This window comes from Danio rerio, chromosome 18 (genome assembly GCF_052040795.2).
Source record: "Danio rerio strain M-AB ecotype USA chromosome 18, GRCz13ab, whole genome shotgun sequence".
Classification (NCBI taxonomy): Eukaryota; Metazoa; Chordata; class Actinopteri; order Cypriniformes; family Danionidae; genus Danio; species Danio rerio.
This window is the reverse complement of record NC_141038.1, coordinates 10,565,540-10,581,022: the sequence shown is the minus strand read 5'-3', so window position 1 is coordinate 10,581,022 and position 15,483 is coordinate 10,565,540. Positions and strand designations below refer to the sequence as shown.

At 37.1% G+C, this 15,483-nt stretch overlaps 2 long non-coding RNA genes across 2 annotated transcripts in view; one reads left to right on the top strand and one right to left on the bottom strand.

Annotated features, from left to right (window-relative positions):
• LOC141378809 (uncharacterized) overlaps positions 1 to 15,483 on the top strand; it is a 127,467-nt gene that overhangs the window by 9,424 nt on the left and 102,560 nt on the right. The gene's annotated exons all lie outside the window — the stretch shown is intronic.
• Positions 248 to 8,433, bottom strand: LOC147839654 (uncharacterized). The gene is made up of 6 exons (XR_015514736.1): positions 8,253 to 8,433; positions 6,855 to 8,035; positions 3,433 to 3,801; positions 2,558 to 2,891; positions 488 to 842; positions 248 to 378 (listed from the first exon to the last, which is right to left on the bottom strand). It is a non-coding gene; the product is annotated as an uncharacterized LOC147839654 (long non-coding RNA).

Sequence of the window (15,483 nt, the reverse complement as noted above, 5' to 3'; positions counted from 1 at the left end):
AATCAAGATTCTAATTTACTGATGTTGATCCTGGACCATCAAGATTCAAATTCACTGATGTTGATCCAGGACCAACAAGATTCTAATTAACTGATGTTGATCCTGGACCATCAAGATTAAAATTGACTGATGTTGATCCTGGACCATCACGAATAAAATTCACTGATGTTGATCCTGGACTGTCAAGATTAAAACTGACTTATGTTGATCCTGGACCATCAAGGATCAACTTTACTGATGTTGATCCTGGACCATCAAGATTCAAATTTACTGATGTTGATCCTGGACCATCAAGATTACAATTGACTGATGTTGATCCTGGACCATCAAGATTCAAATTCACTGATGTTGATCCTAGATCATCAAGATTCAAATTCACTGGTGTTGATCCTGGACTATCAAGAGTAAAATTCACTGATGTTGATCCTGGACCATCAAGATTAAAATTCATTGATGTTGATCCTGGACCATCAAGATTAAAATTTACTGATGTTGATCCTTGACCATTAAATGTAAAATCCACTGTTGTTGATCCTGGACCATCAAGATTAAAATTGACTGATGTTGATCCTGGACCATCAAGATTCTAATTTACTGATGTTGATCCTGGACCATCAAGATTAAAATTCACTGATGTTGATCCTGGACCATCAAGATTAAAATTCACTGATGTTAATCCTGGACCATCAAGATTAAAATCCACTGAAGTTGATCCTGGACCATCAAGAGTAAAATTGACTGATGTTGATCCTGGACCATCAAGATTCAAATTGACTAATGTTGATCCTGGACCATCAAGAGTAAAACTGACGTATGTTGATTCTGGACCATCAAGAGTAAAACTTACTGATGTCGATCTTGGACCATCAAGAGTAAAAATTGTTTTAATTCACTGATGTTAATCCTGAACCATCAAAATTAAAACTGACTTATTTTGATCCTGGACCATCAAGAGTAAAATTCACTGATGTTGATCCTAGATCATCAAGATTAAAATTCACTGGTGTTGATCCTGGACCATCAAGATTAAAATTCACTGATGTTAATCCTGGACCATCAAGATTAAAATTCACTGATGTTAATCCTGGACCATCAAGATTAAAATCCACTGAAGTTGATCCTGGACCATCAAGAGTAAAATTGACTGATGTCGATCCTGGACCATCAAGATTGAAATTGACTAATGTTGATCCTGGACCATCAAGAGTAAAATTTACTGATGTCGATCTTTTACCATCAAGAGTAAAAATTGTTTTAATTCACTGATGTTAATCCTGAACCATCAAAATTAAAACTGACTTATTTTGATCCTGGACCATCAAGGGTAAAATTCACTGATGTTGAACCTGGACCATCAAGAGTAAAATTCACTGATGTTGATCCTGGACCATCAAAAGTAAAATTCACTGATGTTGATCCTGGACCATCAAGGGTAAAATTCAATGATGAAGAACCTGGACCATCAAGAGTAAAATTCACTGATGTTGATCCTGGACCATCAAAAGTAAAATTCACTGATGTTGATCCTGGACCATCAAGATTCTAATTGACTGATGTTGATCCTGGACCATCAACATTCACTGATGTTGATCCTGGACCATCAAGATTCTAATTGACTGATGTTGATCCTGGACCATCAACATTCACTGATGTTGATCCTGGACCATCAAGATTCTAATTCTCTGATGTTAATCCTGGACCATCAAGATTCAAATTGACTGTTGTTGATCCTGGACCATCAAGATTCTAATTGACTGATGTTGATCCTGGACCATCAACATTCACTGATGTTGATCCTGGACCATCTAGATTCTAATTCACTGACGTTGATCCTGGACCATTAAGATTCTAATTTACTGATGTTGATAATGGACCATCAAGATTCAAATTCACTGATGTTGATCCTGGACCATCAAGATTTAAATTCACTGATGTAGATCCTGGACCATCAAGATTCTAATTCACTGATGTTGATCCTGGACCATCAAGATTCAAATTAACTGATGTAGATCCTGGACCATCAAATTCTAATTCACTGATGTTGATCCTGGACCATCAAGATTTAAATTCACTGATGTTGATCCTGGACCATCAAGAGTAAAATTCACTGATGTTGATCCTGGACCATCAAGATTAAAATCCACTGAAGTTGATCCTGGACCATCAAGATTAAAATTCACTGATGTTGATCCTGGACCATCAAGATTAAAATTCACTGATGTTAATCCTGGACCATCAAGATTAAAATCCACTGAAGTTGATCCTGGACCATCAAGATTAAAATTCACTGATGTTAATCCTGGACCATCAAGATTAAAATCCACTGAAGTTGATCCTGGACCATCAAGAGTAAAATTGACTAATGTTGATCCTGGTCCATCAAGATTCAAATTGACTGATGTTGATCCTAGACCATCAAGAGTAAAACTGACATATGTTGATCCTGGACCATCAAGATTCTAATTCACTGATGTTGATCCTGGACCATCAAGATTAAAATTCACTGATGTTAATCCTGGACCATCAAGATTCAAATTCACTGGTGTTGATCCTGGACCATCAAGAGTAAATTCACTGATGTTGATCCTGGACCTACAATATTAAAATTGACTGATGTTAATCCTGGACCATCAAGGTTCAAATTGACTGATATTGATCCTGGACCATCACGAGTAAAATTCACTGATGTTGATCCTGGACCATCAAGAGTAACATTCACTGATGTTGATCCTGGACCATCAAGATTAAAATTCATTGATGTTGATCCTAGACCATCAAGATTCAAATTAACTGATGTTGATCCTAGACCATCAAATTTACTGATGTTGATCCTGGACCATTAAATGTAAAATCCACTGTTGTTGATCCTGGACCATCAAGATTAAAATTGACTGATGTTGATCCTGGACAATCAAGATTCTAATTTACTGATGTTGATCCTGGACCATCAAGATTCAAATTCACTGATGTTGATCCAGGACCAACAAGATTCTAATTAACTGATGTTGATCCTGGACCATCAAGATTAAAATTGACTGATGTTGATCCTGGACCATCACGAATAAAATTCACTGATGTTGATCCTGGACTGTCAAGATTAAAACTGACTTATGTTGATCCTGGACCATCAAGGATCAACTTTACTGATGTTGATCCTGGACCATCAAGATTCAAATTTACTGATGTTGATCCTGGACCATCAAGATTACAATTGACTGATGTTGATCCTGGACCATCAAGATTCAAATTCACTGATGTTGATCCTAGATCATCAAGATTCAAATTCACTGGTGTTGATCCTGGACTATCAAGAGTAAAATTCACTGATGTTGATCCTGGACCATCAAGATTAAAATTCATTGATGTTGATCCTGGACCATCAAGATTAAAATTTACTGATGTTGATCCTTGACCATTAAATGTAAAATCCACTGTTGTTGATCCTGGACCATCAAGATTAAAATTGACTGATGTTGATCCTGGACCATCAAGATTCTAATTTACTGATGTTGATCCTGGACCATCAAGATTAAAATTCACTGATGTTGATCCTGGACCATCAAGATTAAAATTCACTGATGTTAATCCTGGACCATCAAGATTAAAATCCACTGAAGTTGATCCTGGACCATCAAGAGTAAAATTGACTGATGTTGATCCTGGACCATCAAGATTCAAATTGACTAATGTTGATCCTGGACCATCAAGAGTAAAACTGACGTATGTTGATTCTGGACCATCAAGAGTAAAACTTACTGATGTCGATCTTGGACCATCAAGAGTAAAAATTGTTTTAATTCACTGATGTTAATCCTGAACCATCAAAATTAAAACTGACTTATTTTGATCCTGGACCATCAAGAGTAAAATTCACTGATGTTGATCCTAGATCATCAAGATTAAAATTCACTGGTGTTGATCCTGGACCATCAAGATTAAAATTCACTGATGTTAATCCTGGACCATCAAGATTAAAATTCACTGATGTTAATCCTGGACCATCAAGATTAAAATCCACTGAAGTTGATCCTGGACCATCAAGAGTAAAATTGACTGATGTCGATCCTGGACCATCAAGATTGAAATTGACTAATGTTGATCCTGGACCATCAAGAGTAAAATTTACTGATGTCGATCTTTTACCATCAAGAGTAAAAATTGTTTTAATTCACTGATGTTAATCCTGAACCATCAAAATTAAAACTGACTTATTTTGATCCTGGACCATCAAGGGTAAAATTCACTGATGTTGAACCTGGACCATCAAGAGTAAAATTCACTGATGTTGATCCTGGACCATCAAAAGTAAAATTCACTGATGTTGATCCTGGACCATCAAGGGTAAAATTCAATGATGAAGAACCTGGACCATCAAGAGTAAAATTCACTGATGTTGATCCTGGACCATCAAAAGTAAAATTCACTGATGTTGATCCTGGACCATCAAGATTCTAATTGACTGATGTTGATCCTGGACCATCAACATTCACTGATGTTGATCCTGGACCATCAAGATTCTAATTGACTGATGTTGATCCTGGACCATCAACATTCACTGATGTTGATCCTGGACCATCAAGATTCTAATTCTCTGATGTTAATCCTGGACCATCAAGATTCAAATTGACTGTTGTTGATCCTGGACCATCAAGATTCTAATTGACTGATGTTGATCCTGGACCATCAACATTCACTGATGTTGATCCTGGACCATCTAGATTCTAATTCACTGACGTTGATCCTGGACCATTAAGATTCTAATTTACTGATGTTGATAATGGACCATCAAGATTCAAATTCACTGATGTTGATCCTGGACCATCAAGATTTAAATTCACTGATGTAGATCCTGGACCATCAAGATTCTAATTCACTGATGTTGATCCTGGACCATCAAGATTCAAATTAACTGATGTAGATCCTGGACCATCAAATTCTAATTCACTGATGTTGATACTGGACCAACAAGATTCTAATTCACTGATGTTGATCCTGGACCATCAAGAGTAAAATTCACTGATGTTGATCCTGGACCATCAAGAGTAAAATTCACTCATGTTGATCCTGGACCATCAAGAGTAAAATTCACTGATGTTGATCCTGGACCATCAAGAGTAAAATTCACTCATGTTGATCCTGGACCATCAAGAGTAAAATTCACTGATGTTGATCCTAGACCATCAAGAATAAAATTCACTGATGTTGATCCTGGACCATCAAGAGTAAAATTCACTGATGTTGATCCTGGACCATCAAGAGTAACATTTACGGATATTGATCCTGGACCATCAAGATTAAAATTGACTGATGTTGATCCTGGACCATCAAGATTCTAATTTACTGATGTTGATCCTTTACCATCAAGGTTAAAATTCACTGATGTTGATCCTGGACCATCAAGAATAAAATTGACTATTGTTGATCCTGGACCATCAAGATTCAAATTGACTGATGTTGATCCTGGAACATCAAGATTTAAATTCACTGATGTTGATCCTGGACCATCATGATTTAAAATTCACTGATGTTGATCCTGGACCATCAAGATTAAAATTCACTGATGTTGATCCTGGACCATCAAGATTAAAATTGACTGATGTTGATCCTGAACCATCAAGATTCAAATTCACTGATGTTAATCCTTTACCATCAAGATTAAACTCCACTGAAGTTGATCCTGGACCATCAAGATTAAAATCCACTAATGTTGATCCTGGACCATCAAGATTTAAATTCACTGATGTTGATCCTGGACAATCAAGATTCTAATTCACTGATGTTGATCCTGGACCATCAAGATTTAAATTCGCTGATGTTGATCCTGGACCATCAAGATTAAATTTCACTGGTGTTGATCCTGGACCATCAAGATTAAAATTCACTGATGTTGATCCTGGACCATCAAGAGTAAAATTCACTGATGTTGATCCTGGACCATCAAGATTAAAATCCACTGAAGTTGATCCTGGACCATCAAGATTAAAATTCACTGATGTTGATCCTGGACCATCAAGATTAAAATTCACTAATGTTAATCCTGGACCATCAAGATTAAAATCCACTGAAGTTGATCCTGGACCATCAAGATTAAAATTCACTGATGTTGATCCTGGACCATCAAGATTAAAATTCACTGATAATAATCCTGGACCATCAAGATTAAAATCCACTGAAGTTGATCCTGGACCATCAAGAGTAAAATTGACTAATGTTGATCCTGGACCATCAAGATTCAAATTGACTGATGTTGATCCTGGACCATCAAGAGTAAAACTGACATATGTTGATCCTGGACCATCAAGATTCTAATTCACTGATGTTGATCCTGGACCATCAAGATTAAAATTCACTGGTGTTAATCCTGGACCATCAAGATTAAAATCCACTGAAGTTGATCCTGGACCATCAAAAGTAAAATTGACTGATGTTGATCCTGGACCATCAAGATTAAAATTCACTGATGTTGATCCTGGACCATCAAGATTCTAATTGACTGATGTTGGTCATGGTCCATCAAGATTCAAATTGACTGATGTTGATCCTGGTCCATCAAGATTAAAATTGACTGATGTTGATCCTGGACCATCAAGATTCAAATTGACTGATGTTGATCCTGGACCATCAAGAATAAAATTGACTGTTGTTGATCCTGGACCATCAAGATTCAAATTGGCTGATGTTGATCCTGGAAAATCAAGATTTAAATTCACCGATGTTGATCCTGGACCATCAAGGGTAAAATTCACTGATGTTGAACCTGGACCATCAAGAGTAAAATTCACTGATGTTGATCCTGGACCATCAAAAGTAAAATTCACTGATGTTGATCCTGGACCGTCAAGGATCAAATTTACTGATGTTGATCCTGGACCATCAAGATTCTAATTCTCTGATGTTAATCCTGGACCATCAAGATTCAAATTGACTGTTGTTGATCCTGGACCATCAAGATTCTAATTGACTGATGTTGATCCTGGACCATCAAAATTGACTGATGTTGATCCTGGACCATCAAGATTTAAATTCACTGATGTTGATCCTGGACCATCAAGATTCTAATTCACTGATGTTGATCCTGGACCATCAAGATTTAAATTCACTGATGTTGATCCTGGACCATCAAGATTAAATTTCACTGGTGTTGATCCTGGACCATCAAGATTAAAATTCACTGATGTTGATCCTGGACCATCAAGAGTAAAATTCACTGATGTTGATCCTGGACCATCAAGATTAAAATCCACTGAAGTTGATCCTGGACCATCAAGATTAAAATTCACTGATGTTGATCCTGGACCATCAAGATTAAAATTCACTGATGTTAATCCTGGACCATCAAGATTAAAATCCACTGAAGTTGATCCTGGACCATCAAGATTAAAATTCACTGATGTTAATCCTGGACCATCAAGATTAAAATCCACTGAAGTTGATCCTGGACCATCAAGAGTAAAATTGACTAATGTTGATCCTGGACCATCAAGATTCAAATTGACTGATGTTGATCCTAGACCATCAAGAGTAAAACTGACATATGTTGATCCTGGACCATCAAGATTCTAATTCACTGATGTTGATCCTGGACCATCAAGATTAAAATTCACTGATGTTAATCCTTAACCATCAAGATTAAAATCCACTGAAGTTGATCCTGGACCATCAAGAGTAAAATTGACTAATGTTGATCCTGGACCATCAAGATTCAAATTGACTGATGTTGATCCTAGACCATCAAGAGTAAAACTGACATATGTTGATCCTGGACCATCAAGATTCTAATTCACTGATGTTGATCCTGGACCATCAAGATTAAAATTGACTGATGTTGATCCTGGACCATCAAGATTAAAATTGACTGATGTTGATCCTGGACCATCAAGAATAAAATTGACTGTTGTTGATCCTGGACCATCAAGATTCAAATTGGCTGATGTTGATCCTGGAAAATCAAGATTTAAATTCACCGATGTTGATCCTGGACCATCAAGATTAAAATTCACTGATGTTGATCCTGGACCATCAAGATTAAAATTCACTAATGTTGATCCTGGACCATCATGATTAAAATTGACTGTTGTGTATCCTGAATCATCAAGATTAAACTCCACTGAAGTTGATCCTGGACCATCAAGATTCTAATTCACTGATGTTGATCCTGGACCATCAAGATTCTAATTCACTGATGTTGATCCTGGACCATCAAGATTTAAATTCACTGATGTTGATCCTGGACCATCAAGATTCTAATTCACTGATGTTGATCCTGGACCATCAAGATTAAAATTGACTGATGTTGATCCTGGAACATCAAGATTTAAATTCACTGATGTTGATCCTGGACCATCAAGATTAAAATTCACTGATGTTGATCCTGGACCATCAAGAATAAAATTGACTGATGTTGATCCTGGACCATCAAGATTCAAATTCACTGATGTTAATCCTTTACCATCAAGATTAAACTCCACTGAAGTTGATCCTGGACCATCAAGATTTAAATTCACTGATGTTGATCCTGGACAATCAAGATTCTAATTAACTGATGTTGATCCTGGACCATCAAGATTCTAATTCACTGATGTTGATCCTGGACCATCAAGGATCAAATTGACTAATGTTCAGCCTGGACCATCTAGAGTAAAATTCACTGATGTTGATCCTGGACCATCAAGAGTAAAATTGACTGATGTTGATCCTGGACCATCAAGATTAAAATTGACTGATATTGATCCTGGACCATCAAGATTCAAATTGATTGATGTTGATCCTGGACCATCAAGATTCAAATTCACTGATGTTCATCCTGGACCATCAAGGATCAAATTCACAGATGTTGATCCTCGACCATCAAGAGTAAAATTCACTGATGTTGATCCTGGACCATCAAGATTAAAATTGACTGATGTTGATCCTGGACCATCAAGATTCTAATTCACTGATAATGATCCTGGACCATCAAGATTAAAATTGATTAATGTTGATCCTGGACCATCAAGATTCACTGATGTTGATCATGGACCATCAAGATTCTAAATCAATGATGTTGATCCTGGACCATCAAGATTAAAATTGACTGATGTTCATCCTGGACCATCAAGATTAAAATTGACTGATGTTGATCCTGGACCATCAAGATTAAAATTGACTGATGTTGATCCTGGACCATCAAGATTAAAATTGATTGATGTTGATCCTGGACCATCAAGATTGAAATTCACTGATGTTGATCCTGGACCATGAAGATTCAAATTCACTTATGTTGACCCTGGACCATCAAGAGTAAAATTGACTGATGTTGATCCTGGACCATGAAGATTCAAATTCACTTATGTTGACCCTGGACCATCAAGATTAAAATTCACTGATGTTGATCCTGGACCATCATGAGTAAAATTCACTGATGTTGATCCTGGACCATCATGAGTAAAATTCACTGATGTTGATCCTGGACCATCAAGATTAAAATTGACTGATGTTGATCCTGGACCATCAAAATTCACTGATGTTGATCCTGAACCATCAAGGATCAAATTGACTAATGTTCAGCCTGGACCATCTAGAGTAAAATTCACTGATGTTGATCCTGGACCATCAAGAGTAAAATTCACTGATGTTGATCCTGGACCATCAAGATTAAAATTGACTGATGTTGATCCTGGACCATCAAGAGTAAAATTCACTGATGTTGATCCTGGACCATCAAGATTCAAATTCACTGATGTTGATCCTGGACCATCAAGAGTAAAATTCACTGATGTTGATCCTGGACCATCAAGAGTAAAATTCACTGATGTTGATCCTGGACCATCAAGATTCAAATTAACTGATGTTGATCCTGGACCATCAAAGTTCACTGATGTTGATCCTGGACCATCAAGATTCAAATTCACTGATGTTGATCCTGGACCATCAAAGTTCACTGATGTTGATCCTGGACCATCAAGATTCAAATTCACTTATGTTGATCCTGGACCATCAAGATTCAAATTCACTTATGTTGATCCTGGACCATCAAGGATCAAACTGACTAATGTTCAGCCTGGACCATCTAGAGTAAAATTCACTGATGTTGATCCTTGACCATCAAGATTAAAATTCACTGATGTTGATCCTGGACCATCAAGAGTAAAATTCACTGATGTTGATCCTGGACCATCAAGATTCAAATTCACTTATGTTGATCCTGGACCATCAAGATTCAAATTCACTTATGTTGATCCTGGACCATCAAGGATCAAATTGACTAATGTTCAGCCTGGACCATCTAGAGTAAAATTCACTGATGTTTATCCTGGACCATCAAGATTAAAATTCACTGAAGTTGATCCTGGACCATCAAGATTAAAATTCACTGATGTTGATCCTGGACCATCAAGAGTAAAATTCACTGATGTTGATCCTGGACCATCAAGAGTAAAATTCACTGATGTTGATCCTGGACCATCAAGATTAAAATTGACTGATGTTGATCCTGGACCATCAAGATCAAAATTGACTGTTGTTGATCCTGGACCATCAAGATTCAAATTGACTGATGTTGATCCTGGACCATCAAGAGTAAAATTGACTGATGTTGATCCTGGACCATCAAGATTAAAATTCACTGATGTTGATCCTGGACCATCAAGAATAAAATTGACTGTTGTTGATCCTGGACCATCAAGATTCAAATTAACTGATGTTGATCCTGGACCATCAAAGTTCACTGATGTTGATCCTGGACCATCAAGATTAAAACTGACTGATGTTGATCCTGGACCATCAAGATTAAAATTGACTGATGTTGATCCTGGACCATCAAGAGTAAAATTCACTGATGTTGATCCTGGACCATCAAGATTCAAATTCACTGATGTTGATCCTGGACTATCAAAGTTCACTGATGTTGATCCTGGACCATCAAGATTCAAATTCACTGATGTTGATCCTGGACCATCAAGATTAAAATTTACTGATGTTGATCCTGGACCATCAAGAGTAAAATTCACTGATGTTGATCCTGGACCATCAAGAGTAAAATTGACTGATTTTTATCCTGGACCATCAAGATTCAAATTCACTTATGTTGATCCTGGACCATCAAGGATCAAATTGACTAATGTTCAGCCTGGACCATCTAGAGTAAAATTCACTGATCTTGATCCTGGACCATCAAGATTAAAATTCACTGATGTTGATCCTGGACCATCAAGAGTAAAATTCACTGATGTTGATCCTGGACCATCAAGATTAAAAATGACTGATGTTGATCCTGGACCATCAAGAGTAAAATTCACTGATGTTGATCCTGGACCATCAAGATTAAAATTGACTGTTGTTGATTCTGGACCATCAAGATTTAAATTGACTGATGTTGATCCTGGACCATCAAGAGTAAAATTGACTGATGTTGATCCTGGACCATCAAGATTAAAATTCACTGATGTTGATCCTGGACCATCAAGAATAAAATTGACTGTTGTTGATCCTGGACCATCAAGATTCAAATTAACTGATGTTGATCCTGGACCATCAAAGTTCACTGATGTTGATCCTGGACCATCAAGATTCTAATTCACTGATGTTAATCCTGGACCATCAAGAGTAAAATTCACTGATGTTGATCCTGGACCATCAAGGATCAAATTCTCTTATGTTGATCCTGGACCATCAAGAGTAAAATTAACTGATGTTGATCCTGGACCATCAAGATTAAAACTGACTGATGTTGATCCTGGACCATCAAGATTAAAATTGACTGATGTTGATCCTGGACCATCAAGAGTAAAATTCACTGATGTTGATCCTGGACCATCAAGATTAAAATTCACTGATGTTGATCCTGGACCATCAAGAGTAAAATTCACTGATGTTGATCCTGGACCATCAAGAGTAAAATTCACTGATGTTGATCCTGGACCATCAAGAATAAAATTGACTGTTGTTGATCCTGGACCATCAAGATTCAAATTAACTGATGTTGATCCTGGACCATCAAAGTTCACTGATGTTGATCCTGGACCATCAAGATTCTAATTCACTGATGTTGATCCTGGACCATCAAGATTAAAACTGACTGATGTTGATCCCGGACCATCAAGAGTAAAATTCACTGATGTTGATCCTGGACCATCAAGAGTAAAATTCACTGATGTTGATCCTGGACCATCAAGATTCAAATTCACTGATGTTGATCCTGGACCATCAAAGTTCACTGATGTTGATCCTGGACCATCAAGATTCAAATTCACTGATGTTGATCCTGGACCATCAAAGTTCACTGATGTTGATCCTGGACCATCAAGATTCAAATTCACTTATGTTGATCCTGGACTATCAAGATTCTAATTGACTGATGTTGGTCATGGTCCATCAAGATTCAAATTGACTGATGTTGATCCTGGTCCATCAAGATTAAAATTGACTGATGTTGATCCTGGACCATCAAGATTCAAATTGACTGATGTTGATCCTGGACCATCAAGAATAAAATTGACTGTTGTTGATCCTGGACCATCAAGATTCAAATTGGCTGATGTTGATCCTGGAAAATCAAGATTTAAATTCACCGATGTTGATCCTGGACCATCAAGGGTAAAATTCACTGATGTTGAACCTGGACCATCAAGAGTAAAATTCACTGATGTTGATCCTGGACCATCAAAAGTAAAATTCACTGATGTTGATCCTGGACCGTCAAGGATCAAATTTACTGATGTTGATCCTGGACCATCAAGATTCTAATTCTCTGATGTTAATCCTGGACCATCAAGATTCAAATTGACTGTTGTTGATCCTGGACCATCAAGATTCTAATTGACTGATGTTGATCCTGGACCATCAAAATTGACTGATGTTGATCCTGGACCATCAAGATTTAAATTCACTGATGTTGATCCTGGACCATCAAGATTCTAATTCACTGATGTTGATCCTGGACCATCAAGATTTAAATTCACTGATGTTGATCCTGGACCATCAAGATTAAATTTCACTGGTGTTGATCCTGGACCATCAAGATTAAAATTCACTGATGTTGATCCTGGACCATCAAGAGTAAAATTCACTGATGTTGATCCTGGACCATCAAGATTAAAATCCACTGAAGTTGATCCTGGACCATCAAGATTAAAATTCACTGATGTTGATCCTGGACCATCAAGATTAAAATTCACTGATGTTAATCCTGGACCATCAAGATTAAAATCCACTGAAGTTGATCCTGGACCATCAAGATTAAAATTCACTGATGTTAATCCTGGACCATCAAGATTAAAATCCACTGAAGTTGATCCTGGACCATCAAGAGTAAAATTGACTAATGTTGATCCTGGACCATCAAGATTCAAATTGACTGATGTTGATCCTAGACCATCAAGAGTAAAACTGACATATGTTGATCCTGGACCATCAAGATTCTAATTCACTGATGTTGATCCTGGACCATCAAGATTAAAATTCACTGATGTTAATCCTGGACCATCAAGATTAAAATCCACTGAAGTTGATCCTGGACCATCAAGAGTAAAATTGACTAATGTTGATCCTGGACCATCAAGATTCAAATTGACTGATGTTGATCCTAGACCATCAAGAGTAAAACTGACATATGTTGATCCTGGACCATCAAGATTCTAATTCACTAAAGTTGATCCTGGACCATCAAGATTAAAATTCACTGATGTTGATCCTGGACCATCAAGATTCTAATTGACTAATGTTGGTCATGGTCCATCAAGATTCTAAATCAATGATGTTGATCCTGGACCATCAAGATTAAAATTGACTGATGTTGATCCTGGACCATCAAGATTCAAATTGACTGATGTTGATCCTGGACCATCAAGAATAAAATTGACTGTTGTTGATCCTGGACCATCAAGATTCAAATTGGCTGATGTTGATCCTGGAAAATCAAGATTTAAATTCACCGATGTTGATCCTTGACCATCAAGATTAAAATTCACTGATGTTGATCCTGGACCATCAAGATTAAAATTCACTAATGTTGATCCTGGACCATCAAGATTAAAATTGACTGTTGTGTATCCTGAATCATCAAGATTAAATTCCACTGAAGTTGATCCTGGACCATCAAGATTCTAATTCACTGATGTTGATCCTGGACCATCAAGATTCTAATTCACTGATGTTGATCATGGACCATCAAGATTTAAATTCACTGATGTTGATCCTGGACCATCAAGATTCTAATTCACTGATGTTGATCCTGGACCATCAAGATTAAAATTGACTGATGTTGATCCTGGAACATCAAGATTTAAATTCACTGATGTTGATCCTGGACCATCAAGATTAAAATTCACTGATGTTGATCCTGGACCATCAAGAATAAAATTGACTGATGTTGATCCTGGACCATCAAGATTCAAATTCACTGATGTTAATCCTTTACCATCAAGATTAAACTCCACTGAAGTTGATCCTGGACCATCAAGATTTAAATTCACTGATGTTGATCCTGGACAATCAAGATTCTAATTAACTGATGTTGATCCTGGACCATCAAGATTCTAATTCACTGATGTTGATCCTGGACCATCAAGGATCAAATTGACTAATGTTCAGCCTGGACCATCTAGAGTAAAATTCACTGATGTTGATCCTGGACCATCAAGATTAAAATTGACTGATGTTGATCCTGGACCATCAAGATCAAAATTGACTGTTGTTGATCCTGGACCATCAAGATTCAAATTGACTGATGTTGATCCTGGACCATCAAGAGTAAAATTCACTGATGTTGATCCTGGACCATCAAGATTAAAATTGACTGTTGTTGATTCTGGACCATCAAGATTTAAATTGACTGATGTTGATCCTGGACCATCAAGAGTAAAATTGACTGATGTTGATCCTGGACCATCAAGATTAAAATTCACTGATGTTGATCCTGGACCATCAAGAATAAAATTGACTGTTGTTGATCCTGGACCATCAAGATTCAAATTAACTGATGTTGATCCTGGACCATCAAAGTTCACTGATGTTGATCCTGGACCATCAAGATTCTAATTCACTGATGTTAATCCTGGACCATCAAGAGTAAAATTCACTGATGTTGATCCTGGACCATCAAGGATCAAATTCTCTTATGTTGATCCTGGACCATCAAGAGTAAAATTAACTGATGTTGATCCTGGACCATCAAGATTAAAACTGACTGATGTTGATCCTGGACCATCAAGATTAAAATTGACTGATGTTGATCCTGGACCATCAAGAGTAAAATTCACTGATGTTGATCCTGGACCATCAAGAGTAAAATTCACTGATGTTGATCCTGGACCATCAAGAGTAAAATTCACTGATGTTGATCCTGGACCATCAAGAATAAAATTGACTGTTGTTGATCCTGGACCATCAAGATTCAAATTAACTGATGTTGATCCTGGACCATCAAAGTTCACTGATGTTGATCCTGGACCATCAAGATTCTAATTCACTGATGTTGATCCTGGACCATCAAGATTAAAACTGACT